Source organism: Amphiura filiformis, chromosome 15 (genome assembly GCF_039555335.1).
Source record: "Amphiura filiformis chromosome 15, Afil_fr2py, whole genome shotgun sequence".
NCBI classification, from domain to species: Eukaryota; Metazoa; Echinodermata; class Ophiuroidea; order Amphilepidida; family Amphiuridae; genus Amphiura; species Amphiura filiformis.
Genome location: NC_092642.1, coordinates 29,828,818 through 29,842,158, shown reverse-complemented (window position 1 = coordinate 29,842,158; position 13,341 = coordinate 29,828,818). Strand labels below are relative to the sequence as shown.

General features: G+C 36.0%; 1 long non-coding RNA gene across 1 annotated transcript; it reads left to right on the top strand.

Annotated features, from left to right (window-relative positions):
- The first annotated feature begins 3,463 nt into the window (after positions 1–3,463).
- Positions 3,464–6,096, top strand: LOC140172184 (uncharacterized). Its single transcript, XR_011861693.1, has 3 exons — positions 3,464–3,665; positions 4,078–4,196; positions 6,002–6,096. It is a non-coding gene; the product is annotated as an uncharacterized lncRNA (long non-coding RNA).
- The last annotated feature ends 7,245 nt before the right edge of the window (positions 6,097–13,341 follow it).

The window sequence follows — 13,341 nt, the reverse complement described above, 5'->3', positions numbered from 1 at the left end:
TCACAAAATTCAAATCTTCGAGAGTTAGAAAGAAAAGAGCTGTTCCGAGTATTTTTGGATAGACTTACAAACAGGGCTACTTCATATGAAGCTGGGATACATGAGTTTACAGTTCTTGAAAAGCAAGCTATATTGGATCAACATAATGAGTTAAGGAGTTCGGTGATGCCAACGGCTGGCAACATGAGATATCTGGTAAGTTTAAACTCTTCTAAGTCTCATAGCAGAAGTTGGACTTTAAATATGTTACTAAACTGGCGCCCAGTATAGAAGGAGTTGCCAGAACCCGAGGGGGGGGGGGCACTCACATGTAAAGGTGGTACGGGTATGTGCGGCGGTCAAGGGTCCCCTTTTCAGGCTCTCCGGCAGTTTCTCACATTTGCAATATGCTCTAGTTCATTGAGCCTCAAACTCTGACAATTGTAGCTCTTTAGCTAAAATTTGGAAATTTTTAGCTCCAAAGCCTATATAGTTTGGCCGATTTTAGTTCACAGAACCCCACAAATATGTTGAAATTACAGTTCATCAAGCCCCTATTTTGACCCAAAATTAGTTCTTAGTTCCCAAAGTTCGGCGGTCCGCGCCGCACACCCCTACCAAAATTTTAGTTGAGTGCCCCCCCCCCCTGCCAGAAAATGTGGCTGATAATAAGAGATAATAACATACAAGTAATATATTAATTGATCGGTGCATTTTTTTCTTATACAACTCTTCTTTCTTATACAAAACTTCTGCTATTAAAAACATCGCTCCGTGTGGAGACACGCTTGGGTCCTGATGGGACCAGGCTTAAACAAAATGCTCAAGCCAAGCTAAAAAGCCTATTATAAGCATGCTAGCCCATATGGAAAGAGAAGTGTGAAACATATTTGAAGACCGTGAACAAGGAAAAGAAGGCCACTCCCAACAATCACGTGAACAATTTTGCTGTCAGCCTTTGGGTCAAGAGAAAGTAAATGCATAATCCAATCTCAACTGCCAGTGAGGCTTACACTGAGGCTTCGTACCCGTTGCCTATTCCAAAATACTGGAAATTTCTTTCTGTCTTTCTATATTTCTGTCTTTCTATCTTTCTTTCTTTCTTTCCACATTACATTACTTTTTACTTTGGTGACTCAAATATTCACTCACAAAATTTTTGACTATTTTGATGGTCAAAAAGGTGTTTTGTGGATAAAAATTTTGAACTCGCAAAATGGTTTAACGTGTTTTAAAATTAAAATTTCTTTCTGTTCTGTCATTTTTTTTTAAATTTCACATCCGTGCTGTTTCACTTCATTGCATTCTTTTTTTCCTATTCTTTCTAAATTACTGAAATAAAATTATAGAATATGTGTTGAGATCTGACTGTATGGTAAAAGATTATTTCTGTTAATCCACTTTACCTTAATTTATTGTAGAAAACATCTGAAATATGCTAAATCTGCAATAGTAACATAATCCTATTGAGGATTTACCATTATATTACTTAATAATTAAAATGTCCTTTTTTGGTCTACCAAGCTTAATAACTTTAATAACGATTAAAATTAATTTTAAAGGAATCTATAATCATAGATGATCAAAACAGATAATCTATGCTATAATACATGTATATGTAGGCGTTATTTTTTTTATTCTACTCGCATTCTACAGCATTTGTTTCACTTCTCGCTTTAGTCCAAACAACGAGCTTCAAAGTATAATTTTTAATCATAAATGATGCAAAAAGAAGCGAATATTCTATTACATTAAAAAAAAAGATATTTGCGTTGTTGTTGGGAGTTATCAACTTAGGGCCGTGAGGCTGCTTTATTATTGAGAAGTGGCATGTTTTACATAATTTGTCTACTTTTGAAGCGCGTAATTTTCAATTCCCTATATGCTTGCGTAAACACTGCAATGTTACAGAACTCTTGTACAGCCACTGTGTGACTTTCCTACCATAAACCTTCCCTATGTAAAACGTGACCCAGCAAAAATAAAAAATGTTTTGAAAACGTTATAAACGCGTTTTGGTTTTGATCAAAATGGCGGGTAATATAAAGGCCATGAAAACTTTTTATATGGAAAAACACTACAGCATTTTAGAATGTGAAAATGTTATTGCAAAATGTTTTTTGGCATGATTTTGGCAAATATTTCGTCAACACTTAAGGGATCTAAAATGAGCGTTTATTGCGTTTCGACAGTATTTTTTGTAGGACATGAGAGCACCTCAGACCTATCGAATTGCATTCTGAATACGAAGCATGTCTTTCTGATATCAAATAATTTTTATTTTTTGAAAATCACAATATAATACAAATTTTATGACAAATTATAAAAATTGGATATTTTTCAAATTTTTGATATATAACAGTCCTCGAAGTAAATTATATAAATCTAATGATATATTCTTAAAGTGTATGTAGCAGGAGGAAAAGCCGACGGTCAATTGAAAATTTTGACCTTTCATATTGAAGATATGGATTTTTTCCCAAAAGACCTTTTTTTTTGGTGTTTTGGGGAAAAAATCCATATCTTCAATACGAAAGGTCAAAATTTCAATTGATCGTCGGCTTTTCATCCCACCTACATACACTTTAAGTATAAATCATCAGATTTATAAAGTTTACTTCAAGTACTGTTAAATATCAAAAATATCAATTTTAATGATTTGCCATAAAATGTGTATTAAATTGCGAATTTCAAAAATGAAAATTATTTGATATCAGAATGACATTCTTCGTATTCAGAATGCAATTCGATATGTCTGATGTGCTCTGATGTCCCAAAATAAATACTGTCCAAACGTTCATACCCCAGCCCTTAATAAAATTATGTTAAAATGTTTTGTTTTCACAAATGTTTTCTGAATGTTATTTTATATTATATAAAGGGTATAATTAAAATACCTTTTATACCCTTTATATAACCCTTTATATAAACGTTCTCTGCAAAACGCCTTCTACTGAGAAGGTCTCTTAACTGTCCACGGGGGTGTCGACTTCAGACGACAAGTTTCAAAAGTTTTAAAACTTCTTTGATAAGTAAAAAAAAAACATCGGAATTGTACAGTTTAATGATCATATTTGGAATTAGCATGAAAAATTATTAAACGCAATAAAATGAGTACAAGTCTATAGTATTAGTTCAGTGGTTCAGATAACCCTTGATAAAAAGTATCTCAAAACTTGGACTTATTATGTTGAAGCCTATGGCTAGCACGCAGAACATAAAGCGATTCACCGAACGTGAGTAGCGAACAAGACAAAAACGGCTGTGCATTGCAAAGTAATCGATATCGTCGCCCTTTGTAGTAAAAAAACCAAAGGGATGCAGATGTGGACGGTTTATTGTTATTTGCTATTCGTCAGTATGTAGTATTCACAATGATATGACAGGACAACACTGTAGTAGGCTTAAATTATTGGACTGTATACTGAATCTATCAACTTTGTAATGGTATCTTGTTTCCTCTGTAGACTTGGGACGAAACATTAGCCTCTCACGCAGGTGATTGGGCAGAACAGTGTAATTGGTGGCATGAAACCACAGACGGTGAAGGACAGAATCTATGGCTTGGATTTTCACAACCTGATACAGTACAACCTGTCAAAGCTTGGTATTATAACGAGCAGGACAACTACAACTATGACATCAATGCTTGTTATGAGAATGAAGTCTGTGGACATTATTTCCAGGTACGGTACATATGGTAATTTTTCATGTTCTTGGTAAAGGTTTAAAGACTCAAAATATTCATAATCTTGTTTAAAACAAGTATTGAGCAAGACATTTAAAAATGTTTATCTTCATTACGAAAGGGCAAACATTTTCAAATGACGGACGGCTTTTCTTCCCAGTTACATAAACTTTACGTACATATCATTGCATTTATAAAGTTTACTTCGAGAACTGTTGTATATCAAAAATATAAATTTTTAAGTTTGCTATAAAAAAATCTAAATTACTTAATATCAGAAGGACATTCCTCGTATGGAGAATGCAATTTGGTGTGTCTGGTGTGCTTTTAGGGCCCACAAAAATACTGTGCAAACGTTGCTATCCGATTCTTTAAGCAGGTGAACTTTATTCGATGTGTTATTTGTACAGGTTGCATGGGCTAAAGCTTCAAAGGTGGGATGCGCTAAGGCATTCTGTCCGGAACTCACTAGAAAGAACGTGATAGATCTCGAAGACTTCTGGATTTATAACTGCCATTATGACGTCAGGTAAGTATCTTATGAGTCAGACAAGTATTTTCCGAGTTGGACTCAGACCAGTCTACATGCAGGTTTGGCTGAGTCGAACCAGTATTTTGTCCGAGTTGGACTCAAAACGGCCTGCATGCAGGTTCGACTGAGTCGGACCGGTATAATAATATTATCTAACATAAGCCAATAATGACACAAAGGTATTGTACAGGGTGTCCCTGAAAGAACTGTATCGTCGGAAACTGAATTATATGGGGTTTTTAACGCTTAAACCAAACATAACTGATGTGGTTCAGTGAGGAATATATCAGCTTTCACATACTTTTTAAATGTTGACAATTGACCGCTCCGTGTTTTAAATAAAAGAATTTTACGAAACTACCTCATTTTCAGCCCGTTCCACGGAGTCAAATATCTATCAATGACAACAGACGCCTCATGCGCTGATGATGCGCAGTGATTAGCACTCCGAATACAGATCATCGATTGATATTTGAATCAGGGGAAAGGTTTGAAAATGGGGAAGTTTCGTAAAATTCTTATATTTCATGCACAATGTCAAAATTCAAAAAGCATGTGATAGCTGATTTATTCTTCAACCACACCAGTTATTTAGTTATGTTTAGTTGTGGCGTTAAAATATCCAAACAATTACGTTTCCGACGCTACAGTTCTTTCAGGGACACCATGTATCATATAATTGATTAAATGCGTTTTGGTTGGTAAAGTAAAAGGTTAGGGCCATTATGATTTCCAAATATAAATAACGGTCATGTTGCATCAAATACCATAAAAACTCAATAGTTAGCATATATGCTTACTATCGAGCGCTTTTGAAAACATGAAATTGTACCAAAGTCCGACGCTTTACCAACTGAGCTAATGGGCTTGAGACACACAATTGCAGGTTTACCTGTTCGTATATAACTATGTGTATCGATGATTCGCTCAAAACCCTTTACACTTTTGTGGAAGAAGCTTTTAATGTTTGCATGTTTTAAAAGCGCTCGACATATGCTAACTATCGAGTTTTTACGGTATTCTACGTTGAATAAAAAAGTATACATCTGGCGCCTGAACTGATGTGAACAATCCGAGTTTATTCATTATTATGTTCTCAGAATCTTCCTTCCTATACTTTGTACAGAGTTGAAGAGTCCAATATAATCAACACTTGGACTCAAAACTTGGACTGTGTTGGATAGGCTCATTTTTTCCTCCAAAATTTTATTTTCAACCATTTTTTGACCAAAACTCATTTTTGACTCGCTCATTTGTGACCAAAATCATTTTTTGATCACATTTTTGATTAAATATCATATTTTTGACCAAAAATCACATTTTTCAACAACAATCACATTATTGACCAAAAAAATCACATTTTTGACCAAAAATCATGTTTTTGACCAGGAAAAGATTCTGAAAACATAATAGGCCTAATGATAAAATTGGATGTTTTTTTTTTCACCCAATACAAAATTTATTGGTCTCGCTATGAGTTTAAAAATATTGGACTCGACTTCGTCTCGTCCAATATTTTAAAACTCATAGCTCGACCAATAAATTTGTGTATTGGGTTCAAACCATCCAATTTTATATCATTGTTATGGTTTGTAAAATGTAGTCTATTCCAGATGCAACATTGGATGCTCTTGAAATGTCCAGTGTGACTTGTTGTACAATTAATCTACAACTTTTTTTTGTTGATCTTATGTTGAATTTTGAGTTGTCACATTCATCCATTATCAATAAAAACTGATGGGTACCAATCCTTTTGATACAGCTTACATATTTTTAATTACTATTATTATTTTGTGGTACAGTGTTTACAGAGGAAGCAGGCCATACATAGAAGATGAGCCGTGCGCATTGTGTCCCGAGGATTATCGCAAATGCGTGGCTAGAAAACTTTGCCAAAAACCAAGTACGTCGTAATACCTTAAATCGCATTCAAAATAGTACAGATTAAGATCAAAAGAATCTACCAGTAATATGATATGAATTGGAACAAAATGAACATCCCAACCAATCTTTCTTATTGTATTTATAACAATTATCTTAATCTATTATGTTTTCAGGCCAGTGCGGAACGGATAATGTTACCAATTGCGGTAAGATACTTCACTTCATTAAATCTGGTATTAATAATGCTTTTTTCGCACGTTCGTGGATATTTGATTTATGTTAGCAACGTAGATAACACTATAGTATTAAAATGGTGATTACAGATAAGCTGAAGCCCAAATAAGTGCTGTATATTGTAGAAAAATTCACCCATTTGTGATTTAAAAAAAATTATGTTGGTAATTATACCGTTTATTTGGCTTTGTATTATTATTTTACCTTTATACCGGTGAACATGGTAAAGCTTGTGTAGAATATTGTATGATTTGTACCCATGTTAAACTTTTGTTATAGTTGGAATTGTTGCATGATCATAACAACATTATTTTCCTTGAATTACACACAATCCCCATCTCTCTGCTATTGAATTCAAAATGCAGATATTAAATATTGAACTTTAACGTTATCGGCACGTGCCACAACCTTTTCAAAGCTGTCCCAAATATCACAGTCCGCCCCAATAAAAAAGCAAAATCTTTGAATTCGCTATCCACTCAAACTTTGTCATCAATATCCCTTAGATTGCCGACTTGGCCATTGTGGAGTTGGTGCCAGGAACGATGACGATTGTCTATGTGATTGCTGTGAAGAGGGTTATTGGACATCAACTTGCAACACACGTAAGGGAAATATATAAATACATTAGAGAGATTGCGATGTCACATACGTGGTACGTAGCACGTACGTTGGCCCGTGCGTTTATACGACGTTGAAAACGGTGTTAAATATTGCTAGTCTCGGTTCCAAACTGGATTGTGCTCATTCGTCACGAAGGAGAATAATGCGGCTGGAACAAAGACCATAATATCTGATCTGGTCGATAGAGGGCATAGTGATTGAAAATTTAATGATTATCGAGTCTCTGCCTATTTAAAACAGCATGCTTTTGATTTTGAATAAAAACCAAGGTTAACATGCTGCTTAAACTTTATATTTTTGTGTTCCACAAATATCATAGTTGCGCAAAAACATATATTTTGGTAGATAAAGGACCACTACATCCATATATCATGACTTTACTTCGAAAATGAGACTTTTTAGTGCTCCGGAAATTTAGGCGCGTTGCATGAACTTCGACATTGGTAGAATCAGCATATTTTTACGTAACACGTGCGTTTTATACGTCGTTGGTGTCCAAAATGTGAAATCGCAGTGTCTTTTTTTTATACGGAAAGTATCACACACATTTCAATGGACAATCTCGTCATTGAAGTCAGTTTTTAACACATCGCTGTAACTTTATTATAATGATAATGTTAAAAATAAAAAGGAATAATAGTTAGACTTTCGTTCGTTGACTGTTCGATTATCCTTGACTGTCTTTAACATATTGTGAAATGGAAAAATCTGTGCATTGTCAACGATGTATCTAAGTTGATTTCGAACGTGGAAAATCCTCAAAACTGGCTAAATAGCCTACGTGACCTCCCTTCGACACAGGAGAGTGGTTTTGAATAGATGGACGTGCGTCCGATACCTACGTTTGGAAATCGCAATCTCTCTATTATCATGATTATCAAACTAGCATTCCAGATACCGCAAAGCCGATATATGATGTAGGCATAGTGTCTGTATAGTATTCAGGATATCGGGCAACCGGAAAGCCGATGTAATACCACATTTTCAATTTTGAACCTCAACCATGTAGCAAAGGAATAACAGTGTTTTCCTTGATGATAGCATATAAGCTTGTAATATTCCTTGCGTCGATTTTAAGTAAAATCTGATCTATAAACTGAAAGGCTGTGGTGATAAAGGAAACGAGCCGATCATATTCTAAACTCATAGAATGTTAAAGAATATCATTTTGCATATTTGTCTTTTCAAATTATTTGCGCACTTTTCGGTTGCTTGACTTTTTCATTTTAGCGTGTTCAGACAACCCATCTACCTGTGGTAAAGGGAACATCTATCCCGACAGTCGATATTGCGTCTTTGGTACTGTCGTACAAAAATGCCCAGCCATGTGTGGGGAATGCGGTAAGTTTGGATAACAATGAATATGGCTTATGTAAGGCCGTGTGTCCTGAACTCGCCACCCTTAGCGTTACATGACAAATATTATGAATTTTTACACCAACCGGGTTTCTAATTAGATTATCTCGACAATCATCAACCCTAAACTAGCAAAAGTATACATTTTTAAATAGCTGAAGGCATAAGCAATTCAAATATATACATTTCAACTCATTATACAGGGTGACCTGCAAGTTATACAGGGTGGAATAAAAAATATTTTGATAAAAAATGGGTCACTCAATGCATTGCTTATTACCAACTTACAGTAATAAACTGGAAGTAAACAACATTCATTTGATTAGAGGCTATGGAGAGCCAACTGACTTTGGAAGAAACCAAAATCACAGCTGTTTGGTAATCTCGGAATATAGGGTGTCCCAAAGTATGTTAGATTTTTTTACAATTCAACATATTTTGGACCTAAACATTTCCCCCTAACCCATACAGAAAAAATATGTCCATATTTAGATTCCTCGTCAAATTTCCCTTCAGAAAATATATACTTTGACTATGATAGGATAAGTAATTAAAATTTTAAAGTAACTTTTAGATTTTGAAGACATCTGCATTACTACAGTGCAGAGGATGTTTAAAGACATTCCCACAACCCAATGGGGTTTCTGACCTTGTATGTCTGGCTTTTGTACAAATGTGGTACAGTTGATCATACCTTGCATTGGGATTGTGTGCAAATATCTGGTGTTTTCATCCTATTATTTAACATTCAAAACATCGAGACTTAGGAATAAAATTAATGCAGTGGGACAATATGAATGTTTCCTGTAAGAAAATCAAATATCATTCCTAAGTCTCAACTATTAACTTGTTGGCTGCAGTTTTAAAATTACCATTTTGTGTGTGTGGCAATGGGGACTTTGCCTTTAAAATTAGGTTATATTGATCAAATTTCCCAATCATAGTGCATTGTAGGAATGCCTTTAAGCCTCCTCTGACTACAGTGTTTAACATGACAACGGGTAGTTTTGTATGGAAAAGTGGTATTTTCTAGACTAAACCAATCATAAACTATTAAAAACAATTAGTAGTATTGTTTAGCTGTAAGGCCATGAGTGTTTTAGATGCTAAATAGAGTCCAAATCCAATTTACAGCCTTTACAGAAGCAGATTACGCACTAAAAATACCAATCCCATAGAGTTTGTGTGTACCACATCCCCACCACCGCCACCCTGCCCATTCTGAATTCTATGAAGCACAGTGTCAGTATTAAAAAGTTCAAGTATTTCTTTTTACAGGGTTGAAAGTGCATTTTATTTAGCAATAAATGAGACCACAAACATGACAATACCTTCTTGCTTGACAGAGATATCATCATTTGTTTTGAGTCGACTTTGGCAAAATGTAACATCGCCACCTTTTTTTGGTGGCGAGCTCAAGACACACGACCGTAAAGAGTAAACATTAGTTTTGATCAAGCATGCCCATAATGGTTATTTATTGGTTTAAGGTTTGTTATCCACAACGACCTTAGGGGCTGTGCAATAATTATGAGCCCTGGTGGGAGGGTAAAATTGGGGGGCAAGTAATTTTTGGCGAGCCGAAAGGGGGGAAAGCCGAGAGGGGGGGGGGGGCAAGCGATTTTTGAGATACATTTATGGGCGCCTTTTAAATAAAACGCTCTAAAAAGGAAAACAGTACGGAAACGCTTTTAAGAATTTTAAAATATGCCAATTTTCCTGCTCGCTGCGCTCGCAACATAATTATATCTAAACCATAATAAGTTCGCGCAAATTGGTATTCAAAAACTTTGACATGCGCAAAGGGGGAACAAGATTTTTGGCAGGCCGAGAGGGGGCAAGCGAATTTTGGCAGGCCGAGGGGGGGGGGGGGCAAGCAATTTTGGCACAAATTTGGAAATTTACACCATTACGTAATGGTGGCTATTACGACGCTTCTATACATGATGTTCTCTTAAAGATACTAAAGCTTGTCTTATTACATCCAGTAATTATTGCAAACTGTATAATAACAATAAAAAAACTTTCAGCTACATTATGTATAGACAAAACACAGGAAATAAATCCCGCACTTATGTAACCCGTCTTACACCAAACCCTGATCTTGTTATCACAATTTAATTAATATGGTCGTGTGTAGTCTCTTGATACCAAATGTGCTACAAAACACTGTAAATTGAGAGTGCATCGTTTTGATTTGTAAATTTTGAAAATGCACCAAATTTCATATACTGGTATCCATCTTTGTCAAGTTAGAGTGTTTAGTAGAAAATTTGGTATCAAATTTGAGCTTATAAGATTCAGCACACGACCCTGCCACACGACCTAGTCAAATAGTCATAACAGGATCAGGTTTTGGTGTAGGATGGGTTATATAAGTGTGGACTTTCTTTTTGTGTTGTGTTATATATATTAGTAATAAAAGGCACCACGCATAGTTGGGACCTACGGCGCTATTGGTCCCACGTACCATACCCCGAATAGCTAATAAATTGTATTTAGCATACTAATTAGCATTTACATATTTGTTTTTAATATTGTTATGTTATTTAAATATGCATAATTATGTTCAGGTACGATAGAAAGAGCTATCGGCACCCATCGGGGCCCCGATAACACTATAGGACCAAACTTTATGTGGTGCCTAAGTAATATTTTCTGTTTTCTTTACCATGTTTACCAAACAGATAAATGGAAATGCAGCTAAATGCGGTGGTAAGTAGTATCGAACTGACAATTGGGCTATTCAATTTGAAGACCACACACCTTGTGAGAAAGATTTTGGAATTGCAACCACCACGGGATTAGAAGAGCAAAATGTTATATTTAAACTATAAAGACCAGGATATGCGTTTATAGGCTATAGCTACAATCAAGAACAATAATGTTGGCACACTCTAGCATACTTAATAATGTTAATCTCCCCAACGCTAGAGGGATATCTAGTGTGAATTTTAGAGTGGCCAGTTCTGGGTGATTTTCGTGATCCCTGTTGCTCATCGAAAATGTGAAATAATTGATACTGTCCTTCGCCTCAATTCAAAGTTGTACGCCCCCACTGTCTTTTTACGAAATTAAAGACTTCTTAATCCAACGTTTATATCAATCTTGCTCCGGGCCAATAACCTCAGCCTCCCCATCCAATAACGTAATTCTTGTCAACAACAAGAAGGCTTTGAAATTATAAGATACTACGTATATTATTTAGTTAATTTCATTTTTCTCTTCATATAGGAAACTGATGAGCCCGAGATGAATTCTTTTCGGAATGGATTGTCATTGTTCTTATACCGTATTATCTGTCGAAGACCAAGTCTGACTAAATCAAACAGGCTAGATTATCTGTGAGCAAGGGTTTTTTATGTTAGATAATTATTTAGTATAAGTTTGCTATTTATAGAAATTATGCAATTAATAATAATGATAACAACAACAACAACAATAATAATAATAACAAGAATAACACAAATAATAATAATAATAATCTACTATACTAAAATAACCAGCGAAGTCTGTGTGTCTGTGTGTCCGGCTATGCGTTTCGCCGCACTGCGACGCATCGATCCGATATTTCGGATATAGATAGGTGTCGGGAAAAGCATGTTGACCGGGTGGTTTTGAAGGTCATCGGAGGTCAAGGTCAAAGGTCAAAATTTCAAACTTTGTCCGATCAGGCCCAAACTTGGTGGGTGGAATCCTTGATGCGAGGGGAATGTATGCCCCCCAAAAAAATGCGGTCAGCCGAGGTCAAAGGTCATTACGGAGGGGTCAAATTTCAAACTTTGCCCGATCGGGCTCAAACTTGGTGGGTGGAATCCTTGATACGATCGAGAGAAATATATGCCAGAAATAAAATCGCGGTCAACCGAGGTCAAAGGTCATTACGGAGGGTTCAAATTTCAAACTTTGTCCGATCGGGCTCATACTTGGTGGGTGGAATCCTTGATACGAGGGGAATGTATGCGCGAAATAAAATCACGGTCAACCGAGGTCAAAGGTCATCACGGAGGGTTCAAATTTCAATTTTTGTCCGATCAGGCTCAAATTTGGTCGATATGAGGGGAACACGTAAAAAATATAATCGAGGTCAACCGAGGTCAAATGTCATCCAGGGGCTACATTTTAATATCACGGGAGCATGAACACAATCAAACCGAGGTCACTCGAGGGCGAAGGTCAAATGGGGTCAGTATCCCCAATTGGGCGTAAAGGTAGTAAAAAGAATGATGGGAACATGTCAAAAAGTCAAAAGGGGTCATCAGGGGTCAAATAGCATCGCTATCAGTAACTCTCACAGCAACGGGTGAACTAGTAATAATAATAAAATAATAATAATGATAATAATAATAATAATAATATTTTATTACAGATTCGTACGTTAAGGGGGGGTTAAAAAACGAAAGCACTATGCAAATCGAGCGAAAACAGAATATCCCCATTCCACGCTGAACAACAAACAAGGATCTAAAGAAGTAAAGATGGAAACCATGATGTATACTTGAGACTTGCCTGTGGTCCAATGCATCATGTCACTCGGATCCGTTTGGTATTAAAGTGACAGTTAATATATAGCCTGTCTCAAACAAAATTGTGCAAGTGAAAAGCGCCCTCTTCGGGGGTAGTCTAAACTAGCCTTAGCTCTTAAATAGTTTGTTCTGTTAAATTTGCTTGTTTTAATCTCGAGGTATGTTTAGTTAACAACGAAAGGGTAAAATCACAATTGTGCCACTTTTACTAGTGATGTATGTGATGTATGCATCAGGCGGCGGATGACATGATCGAGCCGGTAACTTGTGAAACCGCCCGGCCGTATGGCATTTTCCAATATAGTCGGTTAGTTTTGTGGGGTTCATTATCGAACCCCAACGGTTTTAGCTTGTATTTATATTATTTATCAACATAGGCCTATTTGTTTGTGATATTTCAAGCGTTTTAAAATTTCAAAATAATCCCATTCAATTACACGGTTGACGATGAAAATTTACTGAATTTAGAGAATGCAATGCGGCCACCACCTGGTATGCATCATGCCACAACGGTAGTT